This window comes from Zeugodacus cucurbitae, chromosome 6 (assembly GCF_028554725.1).
Source record: "Zeugodacus cucurbitae isolate PBARC_wt_2022May chromosome 6, idZeuCucr1.2, whole genome shotgun sequence".
NCBI classification, from domain to species: domain Eukaryota; kingdom Metazoa; phylum Arthropoda; class Insecta; order Diptera; family Tephritidae; genus Zeugodacus; species Zeugodacus cucurbitae.
In genome coordinates, this window is record NC_071671.1 from 41,619,606 (window position 1) to 41,631,638 (window position 12,033).

The following is a 12,033-nucleotide window of genomic DNA, read 5'->3' on the forward strand; positions in this document are numbered from 1 at the left end:
TGGCAAAGTTTTTCATATTTTCTTTCAAATATTTCAGTAATCCCATGAAACCCCTTAAATATTATTGATATCGGTAAAAGTTTAGTATTATATTTTTCGAAACTCGAAATGGTTTATTGGGTCCCTCCTTTTTCAAAACGGCGCCTGCAATGGAAAGATATGTATGTACCGTTTAAATGGTTAGTTTCCACAAACCAGCAGTTTTATTATCATTAATCAGGAATTCGAACAATGTGCTAATTCTGCAATTGAATATGTATGTATGCAGTGTGTATGTACAGTTATAAAACTGAACACTGCGAAACAGCCACTCTGCACGAAAATAAACATTAATTGGTCAAGAGCTTTATGTAAATAGAGTGCCATCGGAGAACTCGCGCCACACTATTTATCAAAATTCAAATTGTTTGTAAATCAAGGCTTCAACGAATTGTTGCGTGGGTTTAAGCGACAGTGTTTTTCAAAACTTTTTTTATTGCCAATAATTTTAAATTTTAAAATTAGAATTTCCAAAAAATTTTAATTAACCAAAATAGAGCTGAAAACACATCTCTCAATAACATAAAATTCCCTTATATATACATATGTATATATGTATATATTTGGCGTAGGAACCGCTTTAAGCGATTATAGCCGAATCCACCAGAGCACGCCCCTCGTTTCTCCTTTTTGCTTTTTGGCGCCAACTGGAAACACCAAGTGAAGCCAGGTCACTTTCCACTTGGTCCTTCCATCGGAGTGGAGGTCGTCCTCTTCCGCGGTTTCCTCCAGCGGGTACTGCATCGAACACTTTCATAGCTGGAGTGTTTTCTTCCATCCGTACAACATGACCTAGCCAGCGTAGCCGCTGTCTTTTTATTCTCTGAACTATGTCAATGTCGTCTTATAAATCGTACAGCTGATGTCCATCGTCTGCGGTATTCGCCGTTACCAATGTTTAGAGAACCATAAATCTTGCGCAAAACCTTTTTCTCGAAAACCCCAAGAGGCGTCTCATAGGATGTTGTTATCGTCCACGTTTCAGAGCCATACATCAGGACGGAAATAATGAGCAACTTATAGAGTTTGATTTTGGTTCGTCGAGAGAGGACTTTACTTTATATATATATATATATATATATATATATATATATATAAATAATATTACTAACAACATCGCAGCAATATTCGAAGAAACCATTGCATTTCAGCAATTTATTTCATATGTGGGAAATGGGACACAATTTTATAATAATTCGACGATCCTATATAAGATGCTAAAATTGCTATTTATTTTTAACAAAATATCCTGAAATTCAAATTACGAAAACAGGATCACAGGATGTGGTTTCAAAATGGGAAAAACTATAAAATGGTTTCTATTTCACATAGAACGTTTATTCTTAATTGAATATCCTCTTTATTTATATTACAATAATTAAATCAAATATTATTGAGCAATACGAAATTTTCTATACTCAATCAATTAATATTAGAATCGCCATCTGTGAGATAAAAGCTGAATCAAAGATGATACATATGTGAACATATTTTCATTTACTTCATCTGATAGGTTTACAAAAATATATGCAATTGATCAATATCTTTCCCAGTATTTATCCTAAAAATTTACTAATTTTAACAAACCACATGTTTAGTGCCGTCGAATGGCGTTTCCACGAAAACGTCCCTACATTTTATGAGTTTCTGTGCGTCTGAATTAACACATCTCAATATTTAGAAACAATGCTAAAAGAGTCAACTAAAGCTTAAACTAAAAAATGAATAAATAGAAGTGATTTTAAAAGACATTCTAAAGCTAACATATTTCTTAGTGAATAACATAGAAATTGCAATTACAAAAGACCACATTGCTGCTATTTTTATCAAAATAGCTTAGATATATAACACCTAATCCAATAAATGACTGCTTATATACCAAATATTTGCTGTTAATTCAACACTACTGTTAAATGAAGTGCAATTTCAACAAATAAAACTCAAAGCCTTTTATGCAACAATAAAATGAACACCCGGCAAATAAACTGTCGCATTGCGAATAATGGTAAAACCGGCTTTAATGTTAGGCCTAAGTGTGTGTATGTATGAAGACAAGGAAAAGTAAAATTTTTAAATGCCAAGAAAACATTTCATTTTGCTGACGGGCAGGTGGAATGAAGTTACGCCGCTTTTAATGAATCTGTAAGCGGCAGACCGAGCTGTAGGGGCATTGCGCATACCACATGGTGCACCCAGCACAGCGCCACACGCTTCCGAGCGCTTATTACTTGCGCAAACATACTGACACATCATACATATTGAGTGCGTACGAGTCTATGAGAATGTCGAGAATGCTTCATTAAATTAACACACAAGCAAATAAAAAGCCGAGACGTGCGTTGAAATGGCCTCAGAACTTGATGCTGCAACAACTTGATGCTGGCGCTCGGCTCGGGTGTTCAGGTGTGTGGCAAACATTGACAATGGAATGCCAACAGCTGACAGCTGGCAGCTGCCAGTGGAGTGATAGTGGGCGGTGGAGGAGCGGCAAACTGCGTTGAAGTTTGCATTTCGAAGGGGTTAAAGGCGAGGCAGTGAGGAGCACACAATAAAAAGTGTAGCTAAATCTTCATATGCACATTTGTGTGCGTACATGTGTGTGTTCAAGAAGAAGAAGATGAAGTACAAAGTTTACACACACACAGTCATATTTTCTACTACGAGTGCTTTACAAAAGCACTTTCAGCCAAGCACGTCTCTGGTTTTCTAAATAAATATGCATTTGCCTGGTTGTGTGTGTGTGTTAATAAGGACTTGTGGCGATACATAAATATGCCGACGGATATATACAAGCACTTAGCGTTGGCACGCAAAATGGCAAACGGCAAATAAAACACGTTTAATCAACAAATCTCCCGGCGTTGATGGTGGGGAAAGCGGCTACCGAAGAATGCAACGCTGATTGCGTATGAAAGGATGACTGCGCGTGTGTGTGTGTATGCGTGAGAGGAGCGTAAATGAAAAAGTGTAGTGAAAAACTCGGAAGGTATATCATATATACTTATATATATAGCTATTTTTAGAGTCATGAGTTCGGAGTAAGATAGTCTGCAGATATTGAAACTTGCAAGGACATAAATAGGATGGGAGAATGAAATGGATTGCTGCGCAATAATCGATGGCAACTTATAGCTTTCTACAAATCATTGCAATTGGGAAAGACGTGGTCATATCATTTTCACCGGATCAATGGCTCGAGTTGCGACGCAAATCGAATTTAATTCATGAATATCTATATACTAAATTGTGGTTATTTATGTATTTTAAGCGTTTCCGTATAAAACGAGATTTCAAACAAGGCGACCTATCGAGTGATTTATTTAATCTAAAGCTTCAGAAGATAATTCGCAGTGCAGACCTTAACCGTACTGTTACTATCTTTCTCAAGATTCACTACTTAGCCGGATGCAACGTTGCAGTGTGTGCTAGAAAAATTAGCCAAACAGATCAGTCTCGTTGTGAACGAGGACAAGACGAAGGATCTCCTTTTATTAAGCAAAGGACCTTAGCGATTGGGAGACCACGACTCTGTTGACAGTTATAATTTCGAGATAGTTAAATACTTCATTTATCTAGGTTCCAGCATAACACCAGAAATGATTTTAGCCACGTAACTATTAGGAGAATCACTGTTGCCAACATTCTTTAGGAGCTTTCGAGAGAAAACCGCCTATGCCTGGGCGCATGGGAGGAACCTGTTAAATGGAATGACGAGCTGTTGAAGCTCTTCGGCGATATGGACTTAAATACATGAATTGAAATTATGTGGTAGCAATGGTAGCGGATTATTGTCGAAATCGTCAGCCCTATCACACAATTCATCGTATACTGTTTTTTCTGAAAAGTTACGAAATTGCTGTCATGCAATTCGGTTATCTTAAAACGTAAATTCGATATTCGTAGAGTGAAATTCACAGAATACATTCGAAACATAAAATTCGAAAGTTTTTTTAAATTATTCTACGACAAGTTTTTGCTGACGGACAGAGTTGTTAAGAATAAACAAAAAAATAAGATATAAGCAAATAAAGCGAAAAAGGAAGAAATTTATGTGGGATTATAAGTAGAGTTATAAGTTATAATAAAAGTCATAGCGTAACAGATGGCAACCACCTGTTCGAATTTCGATATAATAGTTCGAATAGTGGACTGTAACTGGCGGCCATCATAGTTCGTAAGATGAATTACATATGTACATAGAAAAGAGTCGATCACTCGCTTTTATACCGCGTACATGTTTAATAAGTATTTCATAAGTCCTTTAACTTTGTTATTAACGTTAAGTGTTGCGAACGAATTAAATAAAGTATGAACTAACGTTTTGCAAAGGACGAGTCTCTTTTCTTCGATCGAGTCGCCAGTGGGTCCCGGAAAACCGTAGAATCTCCTGCCCGATGGCAGATTATTCTACATTTATGTTTTTATTGAATTGAAGTGAAAACAAAATTGTATTTGTTAAGAGTTAAATACATTTTCATATGATTTCCACACGGAAGGTGTACGGAAAGGTGTCATTAACCATGGTTCTAGAGCATATCCAGCATCTCCTGTGCAAAAATTTGATTTCTGAAAGTTTGTAAGGAGTTATGAGAATTTATATATACAGGAATAATACCCAAAAGCCAAGTGTTTCGTTGTATTCGCCATTTGTTGGAGCAACGATTTTGATGTGCCCCTTTACACGTAAAAAATCTCTTCTGGACATCCGTATGTCTGATGGAAGTCCTTGGCTTGTCTTGCCTTGCCTGCTGCATGCTGGTAGCCTCCGTAATAAAAAAAACGTAATACCGAAGATAAGCGATGAAATTCTTGAAGAACTTGCATTCCTCTCAAGGACGCCGAGGACATACGTTAAGGCCGACTTCTTTAAGCGTTATTTGTAATAAACCTGTTTTAAAAAAACCTTTGAATAAAGTATAACTATTTTTGTAGAACCTGAAGAATGTACATTGTTTTGTCAACATCGAGAGGGTTGCTCCAGTCCCTCAGTGATTTTCTTTGAAGTTTTAGATCACGGTGGGTTTTCAACCGTTCTTCCATAAGACCACGAGTCATAAAGTTATAAGTTAAATGCAAATATTTGCACTAACCGAGAAAATTTGAACCACGAGGAATCTGCTCTTACAATACACTAGACAAAAGTTTACTTGAAACTTTAAACTCGATTATCTCGAAATCATGCTTTTCCGAATTCATTTCAATGAATCATTCAAGGACACAAAAAGTCCCTACTTAAACGAAAATTGTTTGGTTTTATGTTTTCAGTTGAGCTGATGGACTGTTACTGTCTATCAATAAATATTGGATAAGGCAACCATTCAACGAAACAAGCGACATACCTTCTGCCCTTGGAAAATTATATGATTTGAAAATACCTAAGTTGAACTACTTGAATTTAATGCTAGATAAATTTAAGAACGACTTTCAAAAAAATTATAACTACTTCATAAAAACATTACAAAAAACAAAACATCATTGATACAAAAGTAATAAAGCATTATGAAAATACTACTGTGAGTTATAAAGCACTCAAATGAGATTAAAACGCGTGTTTTTTGCCATTTGTTTATGAAGTAAAGAATAGTTAGCACAAAAGTGTGTCAAATACGGAAGCTATGTATGAAACACACACATAGAATTTTAAATGTTGCGATTAAAAATCCCAATGAACAGAAAAAATAGAAAAGGCAACACATTTAAAAAATTTTCTTCGGAGAGCAACTCGTTTCTACCTGAATATGCTCGAATTCTTATAGTATGCTTTTCTCATAACTAATTATTTTAAACTGCTGGATCCTTGCTTTGGACTCAGAACATGAAGCTCAGTTAAAAAAGTTCGTAAGTCCACGCCAAAATGCTAATTGGGTAGCAGACTGGAAGCGTAAATTAACATGGAATATTTTTGCGCTTTTTCTAGCGTTCTGCTTCTTGCTTATTTGCGTAAATACAAATGTGGAATGTGAAAGCTTGTTAATGAGATATGCAACTGTGCATTCAAATGTACGCACAAGCCGTTGCCATAATATGAGCAGCAAGGATAACTAACAAAAAATCAGCTAGCGAGGTAGGGAAGAATGCACAACAGATACACTCGATAGAAACATGTCGGCCCAAGTGGAATAATTTAGAGGAATTAAAACTATCTGATGTCTTGAGTATAAAGAAAGGATGTAATTTGTAAATTTAATTTGAACTCTTAAATAACTAAATAACGCAAAATTATACAACTGTCGAAAAAAACGGAAGTTATTAGATCGTGGGAAATTTTCATAAGATTTCCACTCCCTAAATATTTACTATAAGTTTTTCGAAGTTAGGGGTTGAATATAGCTATTGCATCAGTACTAACGTGTTTTCTTACCATTTCGAGATATACATACAGGGATGTATATACAGTTTTGATCGGTATTGTTCTGTAATGTTTTCTGTCAAAAGAACTGTAAACAATAACAGTTCCTCCTACTTCTTTGATCTATTTTTCGTTGTAAGTTAGCCTTCTATTTCTTAAGTATGAGCTGTTTTTCTTTCAATAACGATCATTTGAAGAGCTCAACTCATTAACTTCGGTACTGGAGCTCGGATTGGATAGCACTTGCCTAATGTAAACAACATATATGTTAATGTATGAGTCTATCTCTTATGAAAGATACAAACTTCGAAAGACAAAGAACCGAGTAAACGTCCAAATAGGTGTTATGGGTGAGAACATAGAAAATCTCACAAAAATATGTTTGATTGTCGTGAAATTCAGTTGATTGAGATTGGGGATTCTATAGAGATATCAAAGACCATGCTATATATATCATACCGTGAATATTCGGGAAAGCGAAGGCAATGTGAAAAATCGAGAGGTGGATATCGAGCGAATTTATAGTCGAAATGGCATTCCCAGAAACAATGAAAACTATGTAAGAATTTCTGGATCGTTTTCCAAACTGGCCTTCTTGAACTCAGATATTAAAAATATACTAGCTAGCATGAAATTTAATGGCAATGGAAAGGAATTCGTCGAGACTAATGCCGGTATTCTGCTTGTCACATTTGTCTCATGTCTTTATTTGTCACAATTGCGAACTGGCGACCCTGTTAGTCAGGAAGTATAATTTTGGTATTCTGGCTGATACAGTCTCAAAAAAGTTCACCAAATAGTGTGGTGAAAAGAAAAGCAAGCTATCAGCTGTTTATTTTAGTTGATTAGAGATGAGTGCATGTTCACAATGATACTTTATGAATTGATTGCACGCAATTAGTTTTTTTTTTACCAAATTTCAGCAGAAAAATTTCTTGTAAATAATTGGATAATACTATTAATGAAAATAATACTGAAATAGTTTATAATAAATGCGTAATATATGCATTTTATCTGAATCAATTGTTAAGTAAATATGAAAAATGTTAACAACCTAACAATCGACTAACACATGTTCTCATCCTTACATTTGAGCATAATGGCAATCGAAGGAAAATAATTGTAAAAAATACAAATTCATTATTTTATGATTATTATATATTTTAGATTTTGGATATATATATACATACATATTTGTGTTTTGGAAATCGAAAGAATTTCCTAAACGTATTTTCTTCATATAAAAAGTGATCTTCCTTGTTGCGCAAAATAGCCAGATTGCGCCTACGAGTGTAGCTAAAACATAGGTACTTTGTTATCCATTATTGCAAAATTACAAATATTAATACATTACCTCTCTTCTTCTCGTTTTTTTTTTTCATTATAATATATATTAGGCCAATTGCATCAACCATTATTGTGCTCTTGTTTTTCAATGACCTGGTTTAAAGCACATCACAAATTAGAGACTGATATTGCTCAAATAGAGATGAGACAAACTCGCCAGAATACCAAAAAGTCACTATAGAGATTACACCACAGATTCGTCTCTATTAGAGACTTGAGACTGCTCGCAGAATACCGGCATAAATCCTAATTTGAGGCAAGTATGTCAATGTCTTACACTATTTTCTTTGGTAAAAAAGTACTTAAATCAGCACACTAAATTATTTTACCCCTAGTTCTGATTTGCGACAGTGCCTTACGTTTTCTTTAATTCATTATTATATATTTCAAGTTAAAAACACTATAAAATATACACATTTGTATTGTTCTATTTGACAATAATTTGTCCTTTGAGCTATTATTACCATTGTGAATTTACATATGTAAAACAATCCTCATACTCTCTTGCACGAATTCAACTGGTTATCTTTGTGGTTGCTTTTACATGTAAAATTGTTGACAAACAAGCAGAGAACTGACCAATCGAATACAGCTGCAATTAAAAACTGTGTTTTTCTTCAAATAATAAAAACTTTTTAGACGAAATTCATTTTGGCCTAACCTTGGAAATGTGGACATGCTTGTTAAAAATGGCTATATTACTTCTCAAAATATTCTCCAAGATGAGCATTCAACATACATTAATTTAATCAATGTAACTTAATCCGTCCGTCATAATGAGAAGTTTGAAAACTATACTTTGACAATGGAAATGCTGTTAACGCTTTAATGACACAGAGTGTTTTATGAAGTCAGGATGTATTTTAAGTTCCTACCGAATGGTGAGCGCCTTTAATAAAACTCTTTTCTGTATATTTTAGATGTTTGCTATGGAATAGTGAAAATCTCAAATTGCAGAAATCATCACTATATTTTATATACGAGGACCTTCAAAATGAAATGAGTGAGATATTAAGCAGGAGTTTTTTTAAAGAGTGTCATGCAAATATGTTGAAAATTCAACTGATGCACTTTGAGAATGAAGTGAAACGTATCAATGCTAAAACTGAAGTTGAAGTGTTATAAACAAATATATAGAATATTGCCTGAGAAAGAAGATATACCCTACTATATTGGAAAGACTGTTATTGTTTCGAGAAATATTTAGCTTAATTTCGTATGCGGAATAGGCACGGTTTGAGTAAAAGTAAATAAATACACAAATTCATTAAACAGGAAGAGGAAGATTAATAAATCTGTAAAATTCCCAATTGGGCATTCACACTTGCCTCCGCTATTATTTAAGTATATATAAAAATTGCACAAGGACATTTCGGCATTAATTCCCTGAAGCACGTTTCAGGACATAGGCGGCGCAGTGGGGCAAGGGTAGAGCATGAGTTTGCGTACCTTTTTGATATGCTTGCGTACACAAATTAAATTGCACAACTTTGGGGGAAGCGCCGCTGCAGGCCGCGCTCTAAGGAAGACTTGTGTGCGTGTGCTGGATGAATTTTTCTATACTCGCTCCGTTGCTTGCTCACCCGTTGTGCACTTGACAGAGGCATATTCTGCATGCCCGAGTGCATCAAGGATGCAGCTTAAATGCCCACAAACATAAGCACTTGAAAATTGGTAGGAGGAGGCGGCAGTCGGAGGACGAGAGGCATTTAGTTGCAGTTTCAATTAATTTTACTGGCTTGCGGAATTATTATTTCAGTGTGGTAGATAAAAAGTAGAAAGCAGCACGAGCTGTGTGCCTGCTAAATGAAAGTTAAAAGTACTAAATTATAAGCATTAGCGTGTGCACAAAAGGATCGAAATGGGAACGAGCGCGTCAAGAGAGCCTCAGAGTTGAGTGTGTGTAAATGAAGTAAATACTGGCAGTTCGAGTGGTTTGCGGCACAAAAACTTTGTCAAATTTCATCTGCATGCATATGTGCGATTATTTTCACACACATGCACACACACTTAGACAGGGAAACGCACACTAACCCAGTTACATGAATTTGTGATTCGTGAAATATTGTGAATGGCGCTGCGCATGACAGGCAACTTTGTAGAAATGCATTGACATGAGCGGAAATAATTTTCACATTTCAATTTCTTTCGGCTTTAAGGGTAACGGTGAAACGTATTTATGCGGGCTTAAAACACAACAGAAACAACAAAAACTGTAATTTCTTCAAAATGTTTTATTTTTGGGACATTTTAATTAAATGTCGTACCCAAACTTTGCTTTTAACTAAAATTATATTTTTCTTCTACACTGATTTTTTATTTCTCAAACCCCCTATTCCTCAATTCTTTAGTTATTTGTATGTCGAGATGAAAGCATTACTTTTGCTGCCCATATGTACGAGCATTAGCATTCATTGCATGTTTCCCAAATAATAGTTTCAGCTGGTGATGATGGATGCCCGCCATTAGCCCATAAGCTCAATAGTTATAACCTAAGCTACTTATAGGGCCGGCAAACTTTTTTCTCGCTTATCCGTTTGTTGCTCTTTGTGCTTTTGGTTTCAATTATATGCTCATGATGTTGTTGGCGTAACTAATTTTTGTGGATTTGAGCTAAAACAAATACAAATACAAATACTTGTGGGGAGTAGCACGGAAATCCAAATCCAAAAAGGTGTAGACATAATGTTGACCCAGTAAGCGTAAACGGCGGATGTCAAAATCTGTTATAACATTTGCGACATTTAAGTCGTTTAATTTTTAAGAGAGGTATAAATACTCTCAAAACGGCTTAATAATATCAGTGCCGAACTTTGCTTCCTATCGTCATGTATTGGTTTTCTTCAAGTATTTACATTATTAATTACAGCCGATGAGGGCGATTTGAATTATATTGAATTTGAGACACAAAAATAAGTAAACATTTACTTCAGCGTGTGGTCTATTTAGTCATGCACCAATAGTTGATATATCCAGCATATCGCATGTGCATATCAACGCATTTCTACCACCGTTTCCCCTCAAGCATTGTATATATTCCCATACTCTGACTAACTCCTGATGATCAGAGTACTAAAAGAGTTTTCTGCTTTATCAGAACTATCAGAAGAGTCCATGTCCATCCCTTCAGCTTCTGCAATAGCATTAACGTAATTATTAATTTATAATAAAACGGTTTCTAATTCCTTCTGCTTATAAAACACAGAACGTGGCATCATTTTCCAAAGGCTAAGATTACTGTTTTCATCATATTGGTAGCATTATCAGTAACAAATGCCGATATTTTAGTTTCATTAATACCCCGTCCTTCGCATGTCTTCAAAATTTGCCTTTGTATATTCAGAAATATGCCTTTAAACTAGTTCAAATACACCAATAGTTAAGATTTGTGTTGTCATTTTAAAGCAAGTTCTCAATAAGAAAATATCCAACAAAAACATTGATGCATCGGAATTAAGCGTTGTATCAGATTAAAAAAACATCGTTGTTTCGTACATCGAAGCATATCGGCCATCACTACTTTCAGATACAGCGTCTTAAGCATTAATGAATTTGTTTCCTGTGCACTATTACCGTTTTCTCAAGTTTTTTTAATTCACATATTGCCGATACAAACTTGAAATACCAATGTACTACATAAATCAAATTTACCTTTCTTGGAGTATAGATTACTGAAGAACTTTAGTTTTCAGTTTCAGTTTTAATATATGGTCCAAAGTGGCCACAAACTTTCCTTATACATTTTTTAAGTTTCTTAGGATTATAGTTTTGTAACGGTTGTTTGTAACACCAAAAAAATGAAAGAGTTACATATGGAGTTATATATACCAAAGGTGACGAGTAGATTTAAAATCCGGATGTCTGTCTGTCCGTTCAAGCAATAAATTGAGCAAAAATTAAGATATCTTGATGAAACTTGGTACACATATCCCTTGGCGAAGTCGGAACATTGCAACACCCACAAAATGGCGATAATCGAAAACCTATAAATCGCTATAACTAAGCCGTACATAAACTTATGAAAGTGAAATTTGATACAGAGCATCTCACTAGGTATGGACATAATAGAATGTAATTTTTTGGATAAGTGGGCGTGAGCCCGCCCCTACCAAGTTTTGTGTACATATGTTGTAAACTATTAAAGCTATATCATTCAAACTCTATTGGGTCATTTGCTTTAGTCACATGAATATATAGTCTAAAAATGGAGGAAATCGGATTATAACCATGCCTACCTTTACTACAGTATATATCGGTTAATATGTGAGATATCTTAGTAAAGTTAAGTGAACGTAAAA

General features: G+C 35.0%; 1 long non-coding RNA gene across 1 annotated transcript; it reads right to left on the reverse strand.

Moving 5' to 3' along the window:
• Positions 1-7,528: 7,528 nt before the first annotated feature.
• On the reverse strand, positions 7,529-7,849 carry LOC128922650 (uncharacterized). The gene is made up of 2 exons (XR_008471834.1): positions 7,743-7,849; positions 7,529-7,684 (listed from the first exon to the last, which is right to left on the reverse strand). It is a non-coding gene; the product is annotated as an uncharacterized LOC128922650 (long non-coding RNA).
• Positions 7,850-12,033: the final 4,184 nt, after the last annotated feature.